Here is a 12,395-nt window from a genome sequence, read left to right as displayed (position 1 = left end):
AAAATAGAGCATGCTGGGTATTTTTCTTTATTTTGTGCAACGGAATTGCACAAGCAAATACAAGCTTGCGAACGTGCTCTATACACAGCATATAGCATGAACAAATCCGGTCGTGTAAATCTGTCCTAAAAAAATTCTATTCCCTGACAGCAAGCACTAATAATTCCTATTTTTAATCCCATCACTTATATCTAAGAATTAGAGATGAGCGAACCTACTCGGCCACGCCCCTTTTTCACCCGAGCACCGCGATTTTTGAGTACTTCCGTACTCGGGCGAAAAGATTTGGGGGGCGCCGTGGGTGAGTGGGGGGTTGCAGCGGGGAGTGGGGGGGAGAGGGAGAGAGAGGGCTCCCCCCTGTTCCCCGCTGCTACCCCCTGCTTTGCCACGCCTCCCCCCGCCCCCCAGCGCCCCCCGAATCTTTTCACCCGAGTACTGAAGTACTCGAAAATCACGGTGCTCGATCGAGTAATTACTCGAAACGAGTAGGTTCGCTCATCTCTACTAAGAATCTAAAATTTGTGATTTTCCTGTTCTTAGGATGTATTCAGGCGGATGATTTTCCCAAGCAAGCTCCATCCACTTCCGAAATGGAGAAAACTTGCACAGGAAAAGAAACTATTCATTCAAACGGGTTCTTTTATGAAAGCTATTTTTCAGGGTGGCTTCACACGGCCGTGTTTTTACGCATACATAGGTGCGCACCTAGGTACGAGCAAAAACGCGCGTATATGCAGCTGCATGCATTGCTTTCAATGGAGCCGCGGCTGCTGCTGGCAGCTCCATTGAAGACAGTGGTCTGCCGGCACCCCTGAATTGTTTTTCAAGGAAGGGCTTTACATATAAGCCCTTCCCTGAAAAACAATTATTTTAGTGTAAAAAACAAAAAAACCACCTTCCGCCGCTGCCGTGTCCCCCGCGGGGATGAAGAACACATCTGCCGCAAGCGGCAGATGTTTCCTTCGACCCCACTAGTAAAAAAATTCCCTGCTGCTATATCTGCCACATCTGTGACAGATGCAGCAGAGAAATTCTTCTATTCCCTACCACAGCTGTCACACATGACAGCTGTGGTAGAGAATCGTGCAGTCAATTCACATGCAAAACCATGAGTTTTTCACTCGCACTTGCTATGTGTATACACCCTTAAACAGTATAAATTTTACCCGACTTTGAAACTGCGACCAGCAGCGCATTCATGATATCCTGCTGGCGTTTGACTTTGTAATGCTATGCTATTGATCCAAGCATCAGTTCCAACAGACTTCCACTATCTCTCTGAGATGATATTTTTATTGTGTAGGCTGCCAAAAACATTACTTATCGCAACAATGCAAGTAAAGAAAATTAAAGTCTGAAACTTTCCATTCAGGCCCCCTTCAATTTACTTTGTACGTCCCTCATCAGCAATCTCCTTCTCCAACTCTCCTGGGAAAAGGGTAGACCTCCTTCAAGACCAGACAAGACTCCCAGATGCCGCATCCTTGCTAAATATTCACCTCTCCCCATTCCTGCTGGCTAGAGGCGTAACTTGAAGCTTCTGGGTCCCAATGCAAAACCTGTAACAGGCCCCCAACTATAATGCTTTATTCATAGTACCGGGCTCCCTATATGGAGAAGAGAGGCCTTATGGGCCCCCTAAGGCTCCTGGGCCCGGGTGCAACCGCATCCCCTGCATCCCCTATAGTTATACCCCTGCTGCGGCTGCAGCATCCAGTAGGGTAGTCCTAGACACAAGACACAGGTTTAGGAGCTGTGATGGTAGAGTGGTCACTTGTCAGGGTGGCACTTACCAGGCTCTCTCCTGGAGGGACACACATAGCCTCGGCCAGAGCAGTGCTGGGCTTCTTCCAGACACCACTAGGATAGAGATGCCCAATAAACTGTAGAACAGGGATAGCAGATGTCACGGGTGACGCCACCATTCTGTTACCCACCTGTATGACACTTGGCAGTAAATAATGGAGCTGCAGACCGAAGCAACGTACCTCAGGTCCCTGGGAACAGTCAGGGCCTGGCAAAACTTTACTTAACATTTCTTCCAGCAGATGGTACAGTTTACACAAATTGGCAGTGCAGGTAAAGAAGCAGACTTCAAAGTACCTCCACCCGGTGATCCCAGACTTCATGACGGCCAGATGTGAAAACAAATGGGTGTACCTCTACGTGGTGATTCCAGATTTCAGGATGGCCGCATAGGAAAAATAATCATGTAGTACCTCTGCACTAGGCCTGGCTGTATGCACCTTCTTTTGATCACACTCTCTCTCTATCAAGGGACTCACTCTGCCACAGTTGCTGTCACACAGGTAGTCGGGAACCACTCTTCCTCCTCCATTCTTCACCAGATGGGAGTTGAAGGTATTCCCTTGTAGCTAGCACTCTCTCTCAGGAACCCAGAAGAACAGAAGATGACCAGAAGAATGGACAAAGACCAAAAGCCTTTTCCCGCTCTCACACACTCCTATTTATATTCCCACTCACATCATGTGATGAGACAAATTGATACATTGCAAGCATCTCCCAAGCTCATGCAAACACTTAACTCCTCACTTGCTGCAGGTGTACAATACATAAAACAGAACGACTAAACACAAGACATTACATGCATGACATTTATGGAGGGGGCCAGGAACAGATGTACTGGGCCACTACACTGGCTTCTTCACTGCAGGGCACTGCCATGTGGATGCCAGGGTTGAACTCAGTTGATTGTCTGCGGTGCCGCTTGGGAGTGAAGAGGGCTGCAAACTAAGGTGGATATCATAATCTGCATAGTCTGGCCTAGGGTCTGCGTTTATTTAGGAGGTATGGGTTTTGTAATAGGGGGCTTGGGGGGGGTCTGTATTTATTTAGGGGTCTGTATCAACAGCCTTTCTTTAGGTACGAACGTTAGTCTCCAAATAGAGCTTAAAGGAGATGTCCCGAGGCAGCAAGTGGGTCTATACACTTCTGCATGGCCATAATAATGCACTTTGTAATGTACATTGTGCATTAATTATGAGCCATACAGAAGTTATAAAAAGTTTTATACTTACCTGCTCCGTTGCTGGCGTCCTCGTCTCCATGGTGCCGACTAATTTTCGCCCTCCGATGGCCAAATTAGCCGCGCTTGCGCAGTCCGGGTCTTCTCCTCTTCTCTATGGGGCTCCGTGTAGCTCCGTGTAGCTCCGCCCCGTCACGTGCCGATTCCAGCCAATCAGGAGGCTGGAATCGGCAATGGACCGCACAGAAGCCCTGCGGTCCATGGAGACAGAGGATCCCGGCGGCCATCTTCAGCAGGTGAGTATGAAGACGCCGGACCGCCGGGATTCAGGTAAGCGCTGTGCGGGTGGTTTTTTTAACCCCTGCATCGGGGTTGTCTCGCGCCGAACGGGGGGGGGGGTTTAAAAAAAAAAAAACCCGTTTCGGCGCGGGACATCTCCTTTAAATAGGACCGCGTAGATGTCCAGTGAATGAGCACTGAACTCATAAATTGGCACTTCTCATCAGCACTTTATCTTGTAATGTAAAAGGACCCTTAGTTTAGGGATGTTTGGTCTAAGATCTGTATTTATTTAAGGTGTCTGCAATAGGGTATTTAGTATGGGGGTCTGCATTTATGAAAGGGATCTGGCCTGGGGTCGGTATGTATTTAGGAAGTCTGCTCTGAGGGCTGTATTTATTTATGGAGTCTGAGAACTGTATTGAGGGTCTGTAGTTTTTTAGGGGATCTACGGTCTGTATTTGTTTGGTGAGTCTGGGGTTCGTAATTATTTAGTGGATCTGGGATCTGTATTAGGGGATCTAGTCTGGGATTTTGCTTTTATTTAGGGGATTGGTCTGGGAGTCTGTATTCATTTAGGAAGTCTTGTCTGTGGGCTGTATCACTTTAGAGGTCTGTATTTTTTTAGGGGGTCTGTATTCGTGGGTCTGGTCTGAGGTCTTTATTTGTTTGGAAAGTTTGGACCCTGTATTTATTTAGTGGGTCTGGGGTCTATAATAGGGGATCTGGTTTGGGGTCTCTGCTTGTTTAGGGGGTCTGGTCTGCGGTCCAAATTTTTTACAGGGGTCAGGTCTGGGGTCTGTGTTAATTTTAGCGGACCTGATCTGGACTTTATTTATTTATTTAGGAAGGGCTCTGTTTATTCAGGGAGTCTGTATTAGGTGAGGGGTCTTAGTTCTGTATCTATTTAGGGCATCTGGTGTCTATATTAGGGGGTCTGTTCCTTTGGCTGTATTAGTTTAGGGGGTCTGATTGGTGTTTCTTTTTATTTAGAAGTCTGATTTGGAGTTTATATTTATATAGGTAGTCTGGGATCTGTATAAGTTTAGGGGTTTGATCTGGGGGTTGTCTTTATTTAGGAGTCTGTTCTGAAGTCTGCATTTATATAGAAGGCCTGATCTGGGTTCTGTATTAATTTATGGGAGTCTGTATTTATTTATAGGGTCTGATCTGTATTTGTTTAGGGATCTGGGTGGTCTGCATTTGTTTATGGGGTCTGTATTCATTTTGGTATGTAAGAAGGGGACATATGCATTTATAAGTGGGAGGGGCTTATGGTATAATATATATTGTGCTGTGCTTCGCTTTTCAGACTCTTCCTGAAGTCACTTCTCAAGCTGTCAAGTATCTCTGTTGGATCATTAGCTGCTTGTGAGTGCATTATATTTGTGTTTTTAATCTTATATCTCATTTATTATGCAATTTACTTAATTAAAAGAGCATGTCTATGGGGTTTATGGGATCTAATGGTCTCGGGTTTTAGACTACTTAAGGGAAAAATAATTGAAGCCATGCATTTTTCAACTTAATTTTAACTTGGCTGAAACTGTTTTTGGCCCATGTAAGTCCAGCGAGACGCTAAATGAGCATGCTTAAGTAGCACAGTTCATAGCTGTCTGATATCCCTGCCCCCAGTATAAATATGGGTAACGTGCCAACTGGAATCTAACAAACAGAGGGTGATTAAGGATCGTGGTGTCTGGATATTATTGATCCTTTGAAATCAGCTCCTGTATGGACAACCTGCCAGCAGCTTCAACTTTACTTTGTAAGTGTAATATTTTCTCTTTTTTCCTATGGTAATATATTTGGAAAAGTTAAAATGTCTAAACAATCCTGACATCTGTTCTTAGGATAGACATGTTTAGAGACGGGGCACTCATTTTGGACAGCTTTTTCGGCACATCCCTCCATAGTAAGATGCTACTGCCAGGGGAGCATTTACCGCCATTATATGGCACCACTGTTTCCAGCACCTCTCTGCTTTGGCTAACAGAGGGAGTAAATCTTCAGTAATCTTCTGCCATGTTAGAATATAACATCAAAGCGTACTTGACTTTTCAGAAAACAGTAGTTCTGACCATTACGTGTCTTATATCCTGCATGCTCCCCATTTTTCACATCTGGAGTCTGTATATCGGAGTCTCAGTTCTCTCTGAGCTGCTGGGTGGAGACTGCTGCTATGATGACTACAACACACTGTGCACACAGAAAACAACAAAATGAAACTGCACATCATTTACATAATTGCATCCATATCAACCCATATTATAAAATATTACACTATTTATCCAGCACAGTAAACAACATAAAAGTAAACTAAAAAAAAAGCCAACACGGCTATTTTCTGTTCATCTCACTTTCCCAACATAGGAAAAAAAAATTATCAAAAAGTTTTATATACCTCAAAATGGTACCAATGAAAGCTAAAAGTCATCCCATAAAAACAAGCCATCATACTGCCCTGTTAACAGAAGTTAGATGCTCCATTAGATGATGATGATCTCCTGCATGATGTGACCGTCGACTGCAACACCCTAGTTTCTGGCATGCATTCGAATGTGTGAAGTCCAGATTTTTGCCAGGGGATCATCAACATGTGACGATATTAAAATGGATGAGCAGTTGCGCTACTGCAAACCCACTCTCTCATCCTCTAATCCATGACGCCAGTGGAGTGGAAAACCGATATGACTGGCAGGTAAAAGAGGATGCAGTGAATGGCCGCCTATTGCTATAGGATCCAGATAGGCACCACTAGTGGCGCATCACAGGCACCATGCTGCACGCTATGACTGCCAGAACGTTTGCCATACTGACGATGTCCACCTTCCAAACCACTGCAGTCTTCATGTACATTCGGTGGACCTTCCAATTACCTGCACCCACATAATGTGTGCACAGTCCCCTGCTCTAGGTTTAGCCCATGGGTCAACACGGTATACCGGGATGTGGACGCTGCGTACACAACAGATACTTGGAGGAGAGATTATGATGGTTTGCAGTCCAGTCAACAACCATCACTTAGTTAAGAGTCGACCGATGGATCTGTAAAGGTCCTCCTACTAAACACATCGCAACACCCCATATCATATCAATCGATAGAGACAGATAGATTTGAGATAGATAGAATGACTTCCATTGAAGGAGAACTCACCACCTCCTGTGGCAACCTGTTCCACTGATTGATAGAACGTCTCATCAATCTCATATACACTGAATAATACATCACATCTCACCCACCAGCTGACTAGACTTAGCATTCATGTGCATTAATATTTTTGATAACTGTTTTGCTCAGTATCTTTACACTTGGATTTTTTCAATAAAATATTAATTTCATTTTTTCTTCCTATAATGAAAAGTCTTTCCCAGAAAATAGCAATTATCTTTTTTTATTATTGTTAAATTGAGTGTAGGAGCAGATCCAGGTATATATGTCGCTTTAATTAATGTCTCAGATTCTCTCTCCATCATTTCCTTCTTCCCACAGTTTCATTTGCTCTTCATTATGTATGTGTACATAACTGCATTCCTTTCACATTTTCTATTTTTGCTGGATTGCCCCGCAAAAAAATGGACCTCTAATAGGGCGCATTTATATAAATCTGTCCAAAATGAACATTTCTGAAATGCTTTATGGGGGGGCGTATCTACTTGGCAATATATGTCAGGCAAGCTCATCATGAGCAGCAGACGGTTGTTACATAATGGTAAGGATACTCGTAATGCAGATAGTCTGGACCCCGCAACTGCGCCTGCACGATCTAGAACATGACGGCGGCTCTAATACTTAGCATTAGCCCCACTGTCTAGCCTTAGTATGCCTATATCAATTCTGTTTAAAGGGAGAGAATGAGGGGACAATCACCTTCTTTAATTGTGTCACAAGGAAACCCAAAATCGATATTGAAGGATCCTGGGGGTGTCTGACCATAATGATCCAAAAAATGAGATAAAAATCCAAGCACTTCCATAGAAGTTCAACTTTATTGTTAATCCATTGGGTGAGCCTACCTTTTTTATGTTTTTTGTGTGTGACCATAATCCCTGTTGTTGGGGTATTCTCAGATCTCTGCTTTTAGCCCCCCTTTGGGATTAAAAAAAAACAACTTTATGAAATATAAAGGTCCTTTTAGCCGAATTCATGGCCCAAGGTAAAGTGCAGTGTTCAATCAGGCTGAGAATCACTTTATGAGATCGAATGATCCTAATTACGATCCCTGATCCCTACAGGCCAGCTGTATATCTCTCTGTTCACACAGGGAGCTGGACAACTGATCAGCGAGTATTTTTATGTTCACTGCTATTAAACGATCTCCTGGCGAATGAGCATCAGCTTGTTAATTGGCTGATTATTGGTCCTTTAACACGGTCCTACTGTTGGGCAAACAAGCATTCAGAGGAACATTTGGGCCTGATAATCCCCGCCCCTGTAAAAGGGGTTGTCCTGAGCTTTTACTATTGATAACCTATCTTCAGGATTGGTCATCAATAGTTGATCGGCTGGGGTCCATCTGGCTGCCGAGCCTGCTTTCAGTGCTGGAAGGTGATATTGCAGCGGCCAGGTTTGGTATTGTGCCTGTAGTGAAGTAGGTGGTGGTGTTATGTATGGCGCAGAGGCGGAGGCAGTACTTCTAAAAAAACAGAACTTTACAGAACAAAAGGTTTTCTTGTCAGCCCATTGGAGGGAACTGGTGCTTTAAATATTATGTCATTTCTAACAAGAACTCACTCTTGTAACATATATATCAAATATCCATATGAGGATCACTATGGCAAGACAAGGCACTTCGACTCTCTAGTAACTAAACATTTTCATCGAAGTTCTCCATAGTCATAGTCTGTATTACATTCTCAAAGGTCCACGCATGGCAACATCACCATATGTGCCAGAGTATATCCCCAATTTCGGGGCTCCATGTCACTGTGGACCCAATGCACCATAGGACCATTACAACATTTTTATACTATCTCACGTATACCATCATCTGCACATAGCTGCTACTCCAAGTGCCTCATCCTTTGGTACTATATCTACACATCACATAGGTACATGGAATTACATCCCACATAATGCCTTGCATAACATATCCTATCTTAGTACTGAACATCACACTACGTCAGTTCCTGAACTCCTCATGTCACAGTCCCTTCTGGGGAGTTACTCCCTTAGTCACATACATCAGTCCATCATTGTTCCTAGTGTGCACGCACTAAATAGTCGTTGGACCGGTCTCATGTGTCCTGAAGCTTGGTCGCATCTCCTGGGTTCATATTGCTGCTGTTGTCTTCAGGAACTGAGTACCCTATGGGGTACATGGCATGTCATTTTCAGCCCCTGAGTCATCAGGGCTCTGTCATCCTCAGTGTCAGCCCTTAGATCATAAGGGCTGCTTTGGTGGCCTCCTGATGCGCCTCTTCCCTAGCATGAGGACAGCCCAATGGCCACCTCTCTAAATGGCCACCACATACTCTGCAGTGCTCTTTTGCCACCTTTTTCAGTCCTGGGCTCTTTTGCACTGGCACCTGTAGTTGCATCTCCTACGCCACTAAAAGTTGTGATGCAGCTTCATTTTTTAATCTCTTTTCTGGGTGGTGGCGCCTGCTTCATGCAAGATGGAGGTTGTAATGATTCAGAACATATATACTATATTGCCCTCCTAGAAAGCTTTGTTAGGCTGAAGTCTGTTCCCGAAAGCCATCAGCAGATGATCAGTTCCAGCTAAGTACTTACCCCAGCACCATACATTTAGGGTAATGGAACCAAAGCCTTAAAATGGACCTTGACCTTCAGATAAGTGTTGTTTACTGGTTTTCCAGTGGCATTCAACAGCTTTATTTCACTCATTGCTACATTTTCTCAGATGGTGACAACACAACGTTTCCTTTCAGACACAGCTGTATCCACTGTAGAGTACGCTTCAGACTTGTACCCTATCCTTGGCCAACAAAAACAAACAACTTAACAAGATCCTATAAATTTATGGCCAAACGCCACAGAATGAAGAGAAACATTCAGTAAATGTCGCATAGCAGCTTGTGCAAGTCAAACAAAGCTACAGGAAGACCAGAAAGACTGCTTGGAAGGCAATGACCTACAAGTCGCCTGTAGAGAACCCATTTGTACAGGATCGGCGGGAATTTTTTTTTTAGAATTTTTAAAAATATATTTATAAATACAGTCAAATACCATTGACCTAGACCCTGACACCTCATAATCTGACCGGGTAATAAAGTGTGGTAACTCAATATTTAGTACAGGGGTCCTAGGTTTACATCTAGCCACAGGTAACACCTATATAGAGATTGTAAGTTTTCGTGTTTGTGTGGGTTTCCTTCTGGGCTATCGACAGCACCTGGCAAACTCAGACAGGTGCCAGGGTCCACTGTGACTTGGGAAAGAAGGGAAGGGGGCGATTCAGGGGTGGGATCAATCTGATCCTGGTGTCGCCATGCCAGCTGAATCATTCTACATGATGCTGGCCAGAAGAGGCTAAAGCATTGGATGGATGATGCCATGGGAGTATAATGGAGTGCGTTGATTATTTTATTGTCAGGGCACAATGGGGTCTTATGACAATGGGGCCTATAAATTAGCCAATGGACACAGTGGGGCTTTATTAGCTACTCACTGGGAACAGCACGCTTTATAAGTCACCAAAAGGGCATAGCAGGGATGTATTAATTACTCAGCGGACAGGGAGGGATCTATAAAATACTAAGAGTGCCCACTGTGATCTGTCACCCAAGAGCTTATGCAAACCTGAACCCCTGGTTTCCTCCCATACTCCAGAAACATCCTGGAAGGTTAATTGTCTTCCTATGACATTGTTCCTAGTGTGTGTGTGATGTGGTCCTAGTGATTAAACAATTTTGCACAAGTTCGTAATGTTTTATTTAAAGTTGTGTTCCTCCAGGTGCAAGGGGACGGATATGGGAGTGCGGGAATGGAATCAGTGCATCGGCGTGGATGAAGAAAAGAAGGTCCAGTCCAGACAAATAGTAAGGTGCCTGCCAACGTGCACGAAAGTACGCATGGAGTGTTGCTACGATGTGCTAAGCCAGAAGAGTGACGAAGACAAAGAAGTATCAGCCTGAGTTACCGGTTCGACTGCCCTCGGGAGCAATAAGTGGGTAGTGCGCTGCTTCTATTCCCCCGCACTACTGCTTCTGGGCTGTGGACCCTGGGAGGAAAAAGAGGGAAACTTTGTTTTCTATTCTGCATTTCAAAGTTGCAGTTTATTCAAGTTATTATACAAACTACTCAGCAAGGCCTATGGTAGGGCCTTTGTCCGAAGGGTCCCAATACCTATGGTACCTTTGCCTTATGACCTAATTAGCCCTGTGGTCTTCCCTGCTTCAAGACGATGGACGAACCTTGTAGAGGATACCTTTACCCTAGAGTCCTCAACATGTGTATAGGAAAGTTACTGTATATTGTGAACCCTATTGGAGTTGTGGACTGATGTGAATGGTTCCGATCTCTGTAGAGTGATACACAATATGTTGATTTGCGCTCATTACAGGCAGACTAAGTGGGCCCTTAGTCTTTCTATCCAGAAAAATAAATCCAATCAGTACTTACTGGGTGTTTTCCTTTGAGGGGTTTCAGTAGTTTATTTCTTTACAACAGTCATCAATTCTCACCTCTGTCTTGTCATTCCCAGGCTTTAGAATCTATTTATTGCTCTTTTGTCACATTTCACTGTGCTCAGGGGGGATAGGTGTGTGGTAGATGGAGTGGGACCTCAATGCTATCTCCATGCAGAACAGTGGGCAGGTGTGACTAAGCCCCAGGCCTGGATCATTTATAGCCTTCCAGTGCATTCGGAATATGTAAATGTACATGTGTGCTGTGCAGGTGCCTCGCTCCTCAGGGGGTCTTTACTGATGAGGATGTGAATAGAGTTGTTTGTACAGTTATTTTAGGCACTTGCCAGGGATATAAAAATGTGCAATCATTACATGCCATAGCTGGAATTGCTGAGAATTGGCTCAGGATTTTTTCTTCAAACCCATGACTAATCGTAGCCCCCAATGCGTAGTCTGTAACAGCGCCCCCACCTACTATGTATCCTTTATAAGAAAAGTGTTTGTTTATGTAACAGAAGGCCTTTCGTCCTCCATAAAGGCACCCCGGTACAACTACTACATCTGCACCCCCTATAGTTGTGACTACAGGGGCTCTTTGGTTTCCAGTCGCTAATCTAAGTGAGCTTGGCTGATGAAGGCCCACTGTCCATGGGTGGATTTGATTGCAGAATCCGCAAGATCCACAATTCAAAGTGCTCTTAGGGAAGCATGCAAATTTGATTTGCGGACCGTTTGGTGCGGAAAACAAATCGCAGCATGCTCCATTTCAGTGCGGATTCCGTACGGATGGGCTCAATAGAAATCAATGGGTGCGGACGATTTGAAAGTTAAAATCAATTAGGGAGGTGGGGAAAAGGTTGGGAGGTGGGGTTGCAGTTTTTTTCCACGCGGATGATTCACAGTGCATCTGCATACATCCGCGCGGCAAAACCATTACATCCGCGATCTCCCACAAATGGTTTCTGCAGGTCTCCCGCTGTGAAAATCTGCATACGGAATCCGATCCGCCCGTGGACATGAGGCGTAAGGCTAGACAGCTCTGTGCAGTGCCGGACCAGGAGTTGGGAAGGTCAATACAATTGTCTTTATTTCAACAGGCTCAAACAAAACAGCCTACGTATTTCAACACCAGAACTGATGGCTTTCTCAAGCCGAGGGAGGTGGCAGTCCTGCAGAGAGAAGCCATCAACTTATGATTTGGTGACTTGGGGCTCCAGTGGCTAGCCTTATGATTCAAGACAAGTCATTTACATACAAGGTGGCAAATTATAAATGTGAGTTTTTAGGTTCGAGAACGATTTTCTGTTTTATACAAAGATATGTCTTTGGTGTGTTAAACATGACTGTAAGCACTATGTTGCCAATTTCAGACTGAAAATCCCGATGACAGGTTTCCTTTAACTTGTGGTTTATTACATTCACAGAATCCAATAATTTTTATTGAAAAAAGGGATTTATTACGTTTTTTTAGGGCAATTCCTTCTTTATTAAATTTATTAAACTTTATTTCACATTTTTATTAGTCTTACTGAGA

The sequence above is a fragment of the Eleutherodactylus coqui genome, chromosome 12, assembly GCF_035609145.1.
Source record: "Eleutherodactylus coqui strain aEleCoq1 chromosome 12, aEleCoq1.hap1, whole genome shotgun sequence".
Lineage (NCBI taxonomy): Eukaryota > Metazoa > Chordata > Amphibia > Anura > Eleutherodactylidae > Eleutherodactylus > Eleutherodactylus coqui.
This window is presented reverse-complemented; position numbering follows the sequence as displayed.